Source organism: Papio anubis, chromosome 19 (genome assembly GCF_008728515.1).
Source record: "Papio anubis isolate 15944 chromosome 19, Panubis1.0, whole genome shotgun sequence".
Classification (NCBI taxonomy): domain Eukaryota; kingdom Metazoa; phylum Chordata; class Mammalia; order Primates; family Cercopithecidae; genus Papio; species Papio anubis.
This window is the reverse complement of record NC_044994.1, coordinates 5,830,764-5,845,400: the sequence shown is the minus strand read 5'-3', so window position 1 is coordinate 5,845,400 and position 14,637 is coordinate 5,830,764.

Here is a 14,637-nt window from a genome sequence, read left to right as displayed (position 1 = left end):
AAGAGACTAATATAAAAACAAACTCACTAACAAACAAGAGAAGAGCTTTATGTGAATGAATGATAATAGTTTCTATGAATGTTAATGTTTAATGAATGCTTAAGTAGACCCTCTACGCTCAAAGCAAAAGAGAGAAAGAGAAGAGGAGAAAGAAGGGCAGGGAGAGAGGAAGAAATGAAGTGTTGAATACTACAGGTATCTGTCACACATGCAAATTACATAGTTTTTAAAAAATCTTACATGATAAGAAAAAGTATTTTGAAAGTTGCAATTAGAAAATCACACTTCAAAAGGCAATAGGAAAATTAGCCGGGCATGGTGGCACGTGCCTGTAGTCCCAGCTACTCAGGAGGCTGAGGTGGGAGAATTGCTTGAACCCAGAAAGTGGAGGTTGCAGTGAGCCGAGATTGTGCCCCTGCACTCCAGTCTGGATGACAGAGCCATTACCCTGACTTTGACTTATCCAAATGCAAGTCTACCAAGCATGGTTGGAACGTAATGAATATGAAGCTATTCTCTATTGCATAATAAGTTTGCACACAGCTTTATCTTTTCAAGCCAGAATAAACTGTGCTGTTTCAGTTACATTTGAGTGAAATACCCTAGCCATGATTCACGAAAACATTTTATTAACTGATTATAGATCTTGTCGCTTCGGCAGGGAGACTAAGAAGTGCACTTCTGACCTAAAAATCCTGTGGCAGAGATTGAGTGACATACCAAGTGTTACAGTTCCCCATTCAATTGCCAGTAGGAGATGCTAGGAAAATGACATTTCTTTCTAACCAGGCATCAGCCATATATTAACTAACATGATGATTTTCATAGTTATCTTGGAATATGTGAAAATCTTTTAAGACTTTGCAGATAAGTTTCAAAAATAGTTGCTTTGTGTACTTAACTCCAAGGCATAAAAATAAGCTTGGTATGGTTTGGCATTGAATTGAGCTTTCACCTTAAATTAAACCACAGTAAGAAGACATACAAAACAAATTATAGGACATCTCTCAGCTGCAGGAAACATCATACAGCTTAAAATATATGTACTTTCCAGTCCATTCTAGGTAACTACCAATTTGTGTAAATATCTGAGTTATTCATGATGCAAATATTTTGCTTGATAGCCATGTGCCCTCCCATTCTTCAGCTCCATTACAGACAGGTGGAACCATGTGAATGGAATGGGAATCATGAGCATCACATGATGTGAATCTTGAGTGTCATATCTGATTTGAGGTTTTAAAACCTGAAGTCAGCACTCCACCCTCCCACTGTCCCCCCTGCAGTGACCACAGAGTGCCCATATGAGGTGCTATAGCACCTCTCAGTCTGGGTCTTTGAGAGACTATGAAATACAAGCTCCCTGCCTATCTGCACTGGGTAAGTGGCACAAATGAGAAAGAAACCTTTGCTCTATTTAAGCCACTGAGATCTGGGGGTTGCTTGGTTACTGCAGCATAACCTAGCCTATTCTGACTAATATTCATATTGAACGACTTGGTTAACAAATAACCCAATTTATTACCACAGGGGAGGAACAAAACAAAACCAGATTTAAAGATAATTGGCACCGGAAATAAAGCGCATCCAAATTGGAAAGGAGGAAGTCAAATTTCCCTGTTTCCTAATGGTATGATCTTATATATAGAAAACCCTATACGGATGCCACCAGAAAACAGTTAGAATTAATAAACAAATCCAGTAAAGTGGCAGGATACAAAATCAATATTGAACAAAATCAGTGGTGCTGCTATATGCCAACAGTCTACCAGAAAAAGTGATCTATAGATTCAATGCAATTCCTATTAGAATACCAATTGCATTTCTCACAGAAATAGAAAAAGCAATCCCAAAATTTGTGAAGAATCCCAAAAGATCAAGATTTCTTTGGCTATTTGTGATCTTTTGTGACCTCAAATAGCCAAAGCAATCTTGAGCAAAAAGAATAAAGCTGGAGGCATCACACTACCTGACTTCAAAATATACTAGAAAGGAATAGTAACCAAAACAGCTTGGTATAGACACACAGACCAATGGAACAAGATAGAGAATCCAGAAATAAATTCATTCACTTACAGCCAACTGATTTTTGACAAAGGCACCAAGAACTTACACATTAAGAAAAAGACATAATTAGCTGGGTGTGGTGGCAGGTGCCTGTAATCCCAGCTACTTGGGAGGCTGAGGCAGGAGAATTGCTTGAACCTGGGAGGTGTAGGTTGCAGTGAGCCAAGATTGCACCACTGCACTCCAGCCTGGGCAACAGAGTGAGACTCCATCTCAAAAAAAAGAAAAAAAGAAAGGAAAAGAAAGTCTTTTCAATAAGTGCTGCTGGGGAAATTGGATATCCACATGCAGAACAATGAAACTAGACCTCATCTCTTACCATTTCAAAAATTAAAATGAATTAAAGACTTAAATGCAAGACCCAAAACTCAAAAACTACAAGAAGAAAACATAGAAGAGACATTTCATGAAACTGGTCTGAGCAAGGATTTTTTGGATAAGACCTCAAAAGCAAAGGCAATAAAAACAAAACGGACAAATGGGATTATAACAAGCTAAAAAGCTTCTGCACAGCAAAGGAAAAAAAGGGCAAAGAGAAAACTAAGAGAATGGGAGAAAATATTTGCAAACTAGGCATCTGACCAAGGGTTAATATCCAGAGTATATAAAAAACTCAAACAACTCAATAGCAAAAAAGGAAAAATATATATAATTCGATTTAAAAATAAACAAAAGATCTGAATAAACATTTCTCAAAAGAAGACATGCAAATGGCCAGCAGATAGATTTTAAAAATGCCCAACATCACTAATCATCAGAGAATGCAAATCAAAATAACCACAAGACACCATCTCACCCCATGCTGGTGAGGATATGGAGAAAGAGGAATTCATACTCTGTTGGTGGGAATATAAATTAATACAGTCATTATGGACAACAATTTATGGAGGTTCCTCGAAAAATTAAAGATAAAACTACCATATGATCCAACAATCCCACCCACTGCATAGGATTGAAATCCGTATGTTGAAGAGATATTTGCATTCCCTTATTTATTGCAGCACTATTTATAATAGCCAAGATACGGAGTCAACCTAAGTCAACAGATAAATGGATTTTTAAAATCTGGTATATATACGCAATGGAATACTATAAACGACATGGATGAACCTCGAGGACATTATGTTAAGTGAAATAAGCCAAGCACAGAAGGACAAATACTGCATGATCTCACTCATACGTGGAATCTTAAAAGCTGATCTCATAGAAGTAAAGAGTAGAATAGTGGTTCGCAGAGGCTGGGGAGGAGGGGAGGATGGGGAGAGGTTGGTGAATGGGTACGAAGTTACAGTTAGATGGGAGGAATAAGTTCTTATGTTCTATTTCACAGTAGGGTGACTAGTTAACAATAATGTATTATATATTTCAAAGTAGCTGAAAGAAAAGATTTTAAATGCTCTCACTACAAAGAAATGAGAAGTCTTTGAGGTGATGGATATGCTAATTACCCTCATTTGATCATTGTACAATGTATACATTGGAACAATCAAGCAACAATATTTGGAAATACAGAACAGTTCCTTCAGTCTGTGTCATCTGATTAGGTAAAAAGTGAGTGATACAGAGACAAAGGACTTCCATTTCAGAGGGCTATCAATGGGCTGCAGGGCTGTAGTAAGGACTAACAAAAGAAGGTGGACTTTCAGCTAAGCTTTATAATTTAGGCCCAATTTGGAGAGGCTATGGCAAGAATGTGAGTAAGGATCTGTAATGAAGAATGGGCCTGGAATCATCCAAAGACAGTGGAAAGAGAGGTTCATTTAAGAGAAAAATGGGAAACAAAGCTTGAAATATTTTAACACCATAACATGAAGTCTATTGAGTATCAAATAAAGGAGTTTGTACTTATATTAAAGTCAATAGGGGATGGGTATGGTTTCTCACACCTGTAAGCCCAGCACTTTGGAAAGCCAAGATGGGTGGATCACTTGAGCCTGGGAGTTCAAGATCAGCCTGAGGATCATGGCAAAACCCTGTATCTATTAAAAAAAAAAGAAAAAAGAAAAAAGTAGCTGGGTGTTTTGCCATGTACCTGCAGTCCCAGCTACTTGGGAAGCTGAGGCGAGAGGATCACCTGAGCCTGGAGATCAAGGGTGCGGTGAGCTGTGATCATGCCACTGCATTCCAGCCTGGGCCACAGAATGAGACCCTGTCTCCACAAAAAAAAAAAAAAAAAAAAAAAAGAGGCAGTAGGGAGTAACTGGGCTTTTCAAATGTTAGATTTCACTATAGAGAGTGCAATCAGCTTCAGGTGAAAATGGTTTTAGGACTATTAACAACATCAGTGTTCAGGGTCCATTTGAGAGGTGGACTGAGTAGAAACCAGAGACTGGAGATCCCTCTCCAGGTGGGAGGTTCACTAAGGTTGTGGTCATGAAAATGAAAGGAAGAGAGAGATATGAATGGCCTTATGAAGAATCTACAGATACTTGTCACTGAATAGATGCACAAAGCAAAGGGGGATAACTACCAAGTCTCTCACTCATTCCTTCATTCTTTCATTCAGCAAATACATCTTAAGCACCCATCACCTAGCAGACACTATTAGGCTCCTGGAATATAGCTGTCCCTGCTCTACTGGAACTTAAATGCTAGTGGAGGGGAGACAAACAATAAGCAAGTAAGACACCATAAATTACATCAGGTGAAGAAAAGAGAACTAGAGAAGGGGATAAAAAGGAACAGAGGCTGGGGGAAAAGGCATTATTATTTCAGTTATAGTGAGCAGAAGGCCACACTGGTAAGGTTACAGTCAAGCAAAATCTGAATAAAGTGAAGAAGCAAACCATGTGAACACCTAGGGAAGAGCATTTAGGAAGCAGAGCAGTAACTGCAAACACAAGAGGTAGGAGTGTGCCAGAAGTGTCCTTTCCAGCAAGGGATTCATTGAGGCTGGAGATGAATGAGCAAGGGTTGGCATACAGAGGATGAAGTGGTAGAGGTGCCAAGGGGACAAGCCGTATTGGTCCTCCTGCACCATGTAAATATGGGAACTTAATTCTGGGTGAGGTGAGGAAGCTGTGGGTGCATTCCATGTCACTTAAAAATATTTATTCTAGCTCTTATGTGAGGCATAGACTAGGGGAGGAAGAATGGAAGCTGAGAGACCAGAGAAGTTTGTTTCAGGAAACCAAACAAGAATGGTGTGGTTTAGACTAGGATGCTAGCAGCAGAGATATGGCCATATTTGAAGTGTGTTTTGGAGGTCATGCTGGCAAAATTGACTAATACATTTTATTTTAGCTGTGAGGGGGAAGATGGGGATCCAAAAATGATCGCAAGTTTTCTAAGCAACTTGAGAAAATGAGTTGTGGATAACCCTGGAAGAAGCAGGTTTTGGGGCAAGTACACTAAGGGTTCCTTCTGGAACACGTACAGTTGAAGATGCCTGTTAAACATCCAAGTGGAGATGTCAGGTAGGAAGTTGGATATAGCATCTAGAGTTCAGGGAGATGGTATAGGTTGAAGATATAAATGGGGGAGTTGTCAGCTGCTATGATCTCCGCAAAATTTATGCGTTGGAACTTACTCTCCAATATGATACTATTGACAGATAGGGCCTTTAGGAGGTGATTAAGTCATGAGGGCTCCACCTTCATGAATGGGATTAGTGCCCTTATAAAAGGGCCCAAGGGGGCTTGTTTGCCTTTTCCACTATATGAGGATTCGGTGAGAGGACACCATCTATGAGCCAGAATGAACCTTCACCAGGAGCAGCATCTGCTGGTGGCATGATTTTGGACTTCCCAGTCTCCAGAACTGTGAGCAATACATTTCTATTATTTATAAGTTACCCAGCCTAAAGTATTTTGTTACAGCAATCTGGAAGTATTCTGACACCCACCTATAGTATTTAAAGCCACAGAAGTGAACAAGACCACTCAGGGAATGAATCTATGAAGAAAAGGGTCTGATGTCAAATGGAGCCCCAGGGCAGTCTACCATTTAGAGGTCAAGAAGATGAGGAGGAATGACAAGTAAAGAAACTTGAGAAGAAGTGGTGGGAGAAGACCCAAGAATGTGGTTTCCTGGAGGCCAAGTGAAGAATATGATTCAAGCAGGATGGAGTGATCACTGTGTCATGTTTCCAAAAGGTCAAACAAATGAGGATGGAGAACAGATCATTGGGCTTGGCACTGGGAGGACATTGGTGACCCTTATCAGAATGGTCCCAAAGGAGTAGGGAGACTAAAGCCTGTTGGGACCAGGTTGAAGAGAGAACTCTATCAAGGTGTTTTGCTGTAAAAGAAAGAAGAGAAAAGTGTCATTTCCTGGAAAAGAAGGGGACAGGGTTCAAGGTGCTTTTTGTAATGGGAGAAATTGTAGCATTCTTTTATGCCGATAGTATTCTTTTATGCTGATCTAAGACAGGAGGAAAACCAACAATGGAAGACAGAATAATTGCCATTACAGGAAAAGACTCCCTGAATAGGCAGGAGGAAGTAGAATCCAGAGAATCACTGGAGGGTGTGTTAAATAAATCAATTATGTCTTATAATTTGACAGATTATTTAGGTTTTGCTTCTTTTCATGTTTCAAGTTAACAATGGGGTCTCTGGATGTTAGCTATACCTTCTCCCTATTTTTAACTAAATTGGATTTATATCTAATGCTTCTTGTTGCAAATTATAGTGAAAAAATTCATACTTTAAATACTTTAAAATGCCTGTTTGAGGGTAAGGGGTAGGGGTGATGTGGGAGAGTGGAGAAGACAAATACATTGCAGGGGTGTAAATGTGGTTTCATTGGTTTTATAAGGCAATTGGACGGTTTATCTAGAGGTCTAATGGGATGGTCTTAAGGGCCCTAAATCATTGCTTTACACACACCACACCACCTTCAAAAGCCTTCCATAACTCTCACTGTGTAGTAAGGTTGTTTTAATCATGGACTTGATGTTGTAGTCCTCAGTCTATCTCTGGAATCCTCCTGTACAACCCTGGACATATTCCAATTTCCTCATTTGTAAAATGGGGATGGTAATGCCTACTTGCAACATTTGTTGTAATGATTAAATAATACAATGTGTATAAACTGTTAAGCTAATATTGGGCCAATAGGATGTAAACTTTAGTGAATACTGTAATAGCTATTACTGACTTAGAGGACATTGTGTCAGCCTCTCCAGCATTTACCAAAACCCCTGTGGTTTTGGTGGTACTGATTCTACCTCTAACTCCTGGGATAAACCCTGAAAGAAAATCTTCACTATTTGGTTCAAGTAAGAAAAGTCTCTTTTTTCATGATTAATAGAAGGGTCCCCCTCTCCTTGGGGAGATATATTAATATAATTAATAGAAAGGCCCCGCACTCCAGCAGAGATATATATTGTCCTGCAAGCATCTGGAAGCTATATTGCAGCATGATTGGTGTCCACTCTAAGATGAAGCTGACATTTTGAAAGGCAGAGAAGAAATGGAAAGAAGCCAGCTCCATGATGAGTTTGAGTTACTCGTTTAAGCCAACATTTAAGTCAGTTATGTGAGTTAACTAATGGTCATAATATTTAAGCCAGCGTGAGTTGAGTTTTCTATTACCTATTGTTGTAGTCCATTTTGTGCTGCTATAACAGAATACCTGAGGCTGGGTAATTTATAACCAACATACATTTATTGGTTCATAGTTCTGGAGGCTGGGAAGTACAACATCAAGGTTCTGGCATCTTGTGTGTATATATAGAAGGTGGAAGGGCAAGAACACAAGAGAGCAAACCCGCTCTGGCCATCCTTTTTAATAATGCCATTAATCTATTCATAAGGGCTGAGCGCTCAAAACCAAAACACCTTCCATTACGCCTCACCTCCCAACATTGTCACACTGGGGATTAAGTTTCCAACACATGACCTCCAGGAAACACATTTAAAGCACAACACCCATGTGTTGAAGAAAAAAAAAGAGCACAGACTTAAAGTTTAAGGTAAGATCCAGCTATTTACTAACAGCTAAATACTGGAGGGAAGGGGGAGCATTCGCCATTCAGAAGCAAGGAGACTACGTAACTCCATTTCTTTGACTGGTTGCTAGGTTCTTAGATCCACAAAATGGGAATGTGGGGGAGGGAGTAGTGATAAAGGCAATGGATTTTTAAAAATATTTTCAACTTTTTTTTTTTTTTTTTTGGAGACGGAGTCTCGCTCTGTCGCCCAGGCTGGAGTGCAGTGGCCGGATCTCAGCTCACTGCAAGCTCCGCCTCCCGGGTTCCCGCCATTCTCCTGCCTCAGCCTCCCGAGTAGCTGGGACTACAGGCGCCACCACCTCGCCCGGCTAGTTTTTTTGTATTTTTTAGTAGAGACGGGGTTTCACCGTGTTCACCAGGATGGTCTTGATCTCCAGACCTCGTGATCCGCCCGTCTCGGCCTCCCAAAGTGCTGGGATTACAGGCTTGAGCCACCGCGCCCGGCCGTCAACTTTTATTTTAGATTCAGGGGGTGCATATGTAGGTTTGTTACATGGATATATTGCAGGATACTGAGGTTTGGGGTACAACTGATCCTGTCACTCAGGTACTAAACATAGTACCCAACAGTTAGTTTTTCAACACTTGCCTCCCTTCTTCCCTCCCGCCACTAGTAGTTCCCAGTGTCTATTGTTGCCATCTTTACATCCATGAGTAACCAATGTTTAGCTCCCACTTAAGAGTGAGAACAAGCAGGATTTGGTTTTCGGTTCCTGCATTAATTCGCTTAGAATAGTGGCCTCCAAGGCTGAGGCGGGCGGATCACGAGGTCAGGAGATCGAGACCATCCTGGCTAACACAGTGAAACCCTGTCTCTACTAAAAATACAAAAAACTAGCTGGGCGAGGTGGCGGGCACCTGTAGTCCCAGCTACCCGGGAGGCTGAGGCAGGAGAATGGCGTGAACCCGGGAGGTGGAGCTTGCAGTGAGCTGAGATTGCGCCACTGAACTCCAGCCTGGGCGACAGAGCGAGACTCCGTCTCAAAAAAAAAAAAAAAAAAGGTCACCTCCAGCTACATTCACGTTGCTGCAAAGGGCATGATTTTGTTATTTGTTATGGCTGCATAGTGTTGCATGGAGTATATGTACCACATTTTCTTTATCCAATCCACTGTTGATGGGCACATAGGTTGATTCCATATCTTGCTATTGCGCCTAGTGCTGCCATAAGCATACAAGTGCATGTGTCTTTTTTGTAGAATGATTTATTTTCTTTTGAATATATAGCCAGTAATAGGATTGCTGGGTCAAATGGTAGTTCTGTTTTAAGTTATTCAAGAAATCTCCAACAGCTTTCCACAGTGGCTGAACTAACTTACATTCCCACCAATAGTGTATAAGTGCTTGCTTTTCAGTGCAGCCTTGCCAGCATCAGTTGTTTTCCTGATTATTATTATTACTGTTGTTTTTGAGATGCAGTCTCACTCTGTTGCCCAGGCTGGAGTGCAGTGGCGTGATCTCAGCTCACTGCAGCCTCTGCTTCCTGAGTTCAAGCGATTCTCCTGCCTCAGCCTCCCTAGTAGCTGGGACTACAGGCATGCGCCACTGTGCCTGGCTAATTTTTGTACTTTTAGTAGGGATGGGGGTCTCGCCATGTTGGCCAGGCTGGTGTCGAACTCCTGACCTCAAATGATCCACCCACCTTGGCCTCCCAACGTGCTGGGATTACAGACATGAGCCACTATACCCGGCCTGTTTTACTGATTTTTAAGTAGTAGCCATTCTGACTGATGTGAGAGTTTCTCACTGTGGTTCTGATTTGCATTTCTGTGATGATTAGTGATGTGGAAAGTTTATTCATGTTGTCAGCCACTTGTATGTCTTCTTTTGAGAAATGTCTATTCATGTTCCTTGCCCACTTTTTAATGGGGTTAGTTGTTTTCTGCTAGTTGAATTAAGTTCCTTATAGATTCTGGATATTAGACCTTTGTCAGACACATAGTTTGCAAATATTTTCTTCTGTTCTGTAGGTTGTCTGTTTACCCTGTTTATAGTTGCTTTTGCTGTGCAGAAGCTCTTTAGTTTAGTTAGGTCTCGCTTGCCAATTTTTTGTTTTGTTGCAATTGCTTTTGGGGACTTAGTCATAAATTATTTGCCAAGGCTGATGTCCAAAATGGTGGCCTCCAGGTTTTCTTCTAGGATGCTTTTTTTTTTTTTTTTTTTTTTCTTGTGAGACAGAGTCTTGCTCTTTCGCCCAGGCTGGAATACAGTGGCACGATCTCGGCTCGCTGCAAGCTCTGCCTTCCAGGTTCATGTCATTGTCCTGCCTGAGCCTCCCAAGTAGCTGGAACTACAGGCACCCGCCACCATGCCCAGCTAATTTTTTTTTTGTATTTTTAGTAGACACAGGGTTTCACGTGTTAGCCAGGATGGTCTCTATCTCCTGACCTCATGATCTGCCTGCCTTGGCCTCCCAGAGTGCTGGGATTACAGGCATGAGCCACGGCGTCCGGCCTCTTCTAGGATTCTTATAGCATCAAGTCTTACATTAAAATATTTAATTCATCTTGGTTGACTTTTGTATATAGTGAAAGATAGGGGTCCAATTCCAATCTTCTGCATATGACTATCCAGTTATCCCTGCACTATTTATTGAATAGGGAGTTCTTCCCCATTGCTTATTTTTGTTAACTTTGTTGAAGACTAGGTATGCACTGGTATAGGTGTACAGCTTTATTTCTGGGTTCTCTATTCTGTTGGCAATGGATTTTTTTTTTTTTTTTTTAAACAGGGTTTCAGGCTGTCACCCAGGCTGGAGTTCAGGGTGTGTTCATGGCTTACTGCAGCCTTGACTCCCCTGGCTAAGGTGATCCTACCACCTCAGCCTCCTGAGTAGCTGGGACCACAGGTGCACGCCACCACACCCAGTTAAATTTTTTTTTTTGAAATAAACAGGATTTCACCATGTTGTTCAGGATGGTCTTGAACTCCCGGGCTCAAGCAATCCACCAGCCTCGGCCTCCCAAAGTGCTGGGATTACAGGTGTGAGCCACTGCACTCAGCCTGCAATGGATTTTTTAATCATAGTTACTCCTAAGAATATCTCGTCATAGCAAGGGGTTACAATACTGCAAAGTATTCTATGGTGTTGAATATAATTGTCAACTTAGAGAGCTAGTTTCAAGAGTGCTGACAAACCCACTTGTCAACAAAGCCATAGTATTTGTCCAAGGAGAGTCAAACTTGAGGGTGCCAATGGGCTCAGACTTTAGCCTTTTCTCTAACTATGTGACATGTAACTGTCTATTATTGGGATGACTTTTTCTGCACCTGCAACCAAAAGAACCTTCATGCATACACAGGAAAAAGTTGAAACTCTCATCCGTCTGTCTAGTCCTGTGGTAGCCCCTGGGACAGGTGCTGGAATAAGATGACCAACAAAATCACAATGCTCTGCCCTCATGGAGCTCACGATCCACTGGAAAGATGGATATTTCAATTCTAGGTCTCACAAATCAAGGGATCATACACACAAGCAAAAACGTTAAACCAGTGATAAGTGCCATGGGAGAAAGTCGTGTGTTGCAATAGGCGCACATAAGGGAGTCCTGGTCTCCTGTGTGTGAGTGTGTTAGTGGAGTGTCACCCACCTTTTGTCCTTCATCCTTCTCCATCTAGCTGGGTAACTTGCTACTGAAGATTTCATTAGCTATTAACATCATTACTAAGTTGTCAGTAGAAAACTTGAGGTAAATCATTAGTAAGTCAATTTTACTACTTGTGAGCAGCTCTGTTGGTTTGTTTGTTTAAATCTGGTTGGGAAGGCTAATGTCTAATAGAACTTTATGTATATCGGTTTATTCAGTGGTTAAAATATAAAAGTATTGCCAAAAGTATGGGAAAACTGGCATACGTATGCAAACTTGGGGAAGAGGTAGTCTTACACAATTAATTTTGAAGACTATTTGGCAATAACAAAACTGTGTGTGTGTGTGTGTGTGTCTGTGTGTGTACATAGGCAGGTACTTAGTTTCTCCTACTTTCTATTTGTAAAGTGGAGATGCTGCTCACAGTACCCACCTGGTAGGAGTAAATAAGTCTACATGTGTAAAAGAAGTGCTCACAATAGTCCTCTTATAACTTTATCTTAGCTGGTTTTCTTATGTTATTATTCTGAAAAAAATTTTGTCTCATGTTGTAATTTTCCTTAGGAAAATCTTTTTTTGGAATAGGTATTACATGAACGTGGCAGAAAAGTCAAAAGGTACAAGAGGGTATACAGTGGAAAGTAAATCTTCCTCCCTCCCCAGCAACCATCCAGTTCTCCTTCCTCAAGGCAACCAATGTACATGGATAAATGGACAAATGGATAGATGAACAGACGGATGGATGAATACACACATATATAATTGTTTTGCTTACATTATTCCCAATAGAATTAAAAAATTATTCTCATCTCATGAAGAACAAGAAGGGAGGAAGAAGAGGAGGAGAAGAAGGAGGAGGAGGAAGAGGAGACAGAGGAGGAGAAGGAAGAGGGGGAGGAAGAGGAGAAAGAGGAGGAGAAGGAGGAAGAGGAGGAGGAGGAAGAACAGGAGGAAGATGAGAAGAAGGAAGAGGAGAAGAAGGAAGAGGGGGAGGAGGAAGAGGGGGAGGAAGAGGAAATGGAAGAGGAAGAGAGGGAAGAGGAAGGAAGGGGAGAAGGAAGAGGAGGAGGGAGGAAGAACAGGAGGAAGAGGAGGAGGAGAAGGAAGGGGGAGGAGGAAGAGGAGGAGGAAGAGGAGGAAGAACAGGAGGAAGAGGAAGAGGAGAAGGAAGAGGGGGAGGAGGAACAAGGGAGGAAGCGGAGGAGGAGAACAGAAGGAGGAAAAGGGGGAGGAAGAGGAGGAGGAGGAAGAACAGGAGGAGGAAGAGGGGGAGGATGAAGAGGAGGAGGAGGAGGAAAAAGAGGAGAAGGAAGAGGGGGAGGAAGAAGAGGAGGAGGAGGAAGAGGAGGAGAAGAGGATGATTGTGATAATACCTGGCCAGATCTTTCCTTTTCCTGGCTCATGGAGTCTCTGAGAACTGGAGGAGTGATCTCTGGCTTTCCAAGGCATACCCTATAAAGGTTGGGGGCTCACTGTTGTGTAGAGCCTTCCCAGCCTGTCTAGTTACCTCATGACTTGGGGAAGACGGTTATACCGAATCCTCGAAATCTCTCTCAAGACAGGATTTCAGTGTGGCACAGCTGGTGAGTTCCCCTATCCTGGAAAGGTTCAAGGTTCTGAATCAATATTCTTTTTTAAATCCATAACATGGAGTTTCTTTCTTATTACAAAAGTAATAGGTGCACATTACCTTTTTTAAAAGTCAGAAAACATATAAAAGTATAAAAGAAAAAAATGGAAATGTTCATAATCCTATGATTTATATAATTGTTTAATCCTTAAATATTACTATGGCTACTGAGCTAATAATTTAAAATAAACTAAAGCAAATTAAACAGGAAAGTTAATATCACATCTGAAAGTCACAATACAAAAAAAGGATTGGAAAATATCTCAAATGAATACAGGCATTATTCTAAATGTTTCTAGGATGGGCATGGTGGCTCATGCCTGTAATCCCAGCACTTAGGGAGGCCAAGGCAGGCAGATCACGAGATCAGGAGATCAAGATGATCCTGGCTAACACAGCGAAACCCCATCTCCACCAAAAATACAAGAAAAAAAAAAAATTATCCAGGCATGGTGGCAGGCGCCTGTAGTCCCAGCTACTTGGGAGGCTGAGGAAGGAGAATGGTGTGAACCCGGGAGGCGGAGCTTGCAGTAAGCCAAGATCGGGCCACTGCACTCCAGCCTGGGTGACAAAGCAAGACTCCATCTCAAAAAAATAAATAAATAAAAATTAAAAAATAATAATTTCTAACTTTTTTAAAGGTGGGATTTCAATATGATACTTGGTTTAACTTAAGTTTCCTTTATCCTGTAGCTTTTCTTGACCTGGATATAAACATTTGGAAAGTGATAAATATATTCCTCGAGGGATGAATTTTAAAGCAAATTACCTATGCCAAATAATTTATCGTGTGTGAAAACTAGTCTCAATATTTAATTGCTGGCATTTGGGTTTGTTGCTCTCGTTGCGTGAGTTATGCACAGTGTTTTCTCCGGTTCCTTTCTTTGTCTCTGCCTCTTTTAATTCGACAGTCAGAAGCAAAGACTGTCACTTCACAGGGAAAAAGCAGACAAGGAAGTAAAACCACAGTAGTACGGATTCCATTATTGGAAAAATGTGATTAAGTGTAGACAGGTGTTGATTTTCTTCAACAAGTCAGTCTTCTTTTACTGTTAGTATGAATTAAAAGCTTAATCAAGATAAAATGCTTAAAATATTTATAAAAACAAGCATGCCTTATGTATTTTTGGAGTCATAAAAGTTGTCTGTTCATTAAAAAACAACCTTTTTTAATCCTAGTTATGTTATGCATAATATTTACCTTCAGGTATTAAAATCATTTAAAATAAAATCCTTTGTTTTTTTCTTTGAACTACTCCAAAACAGTAAGATTTTACTGTATTAAGCTTTCCAGGATATTATTGCCTGGAAATACTTCTTTTTTTTTCTTTACAGCTTTTGTATCTGTCTTTTTTCTTTTAATCACAGAAAAACATGTGTCTTTTGGTGTGGTGGCA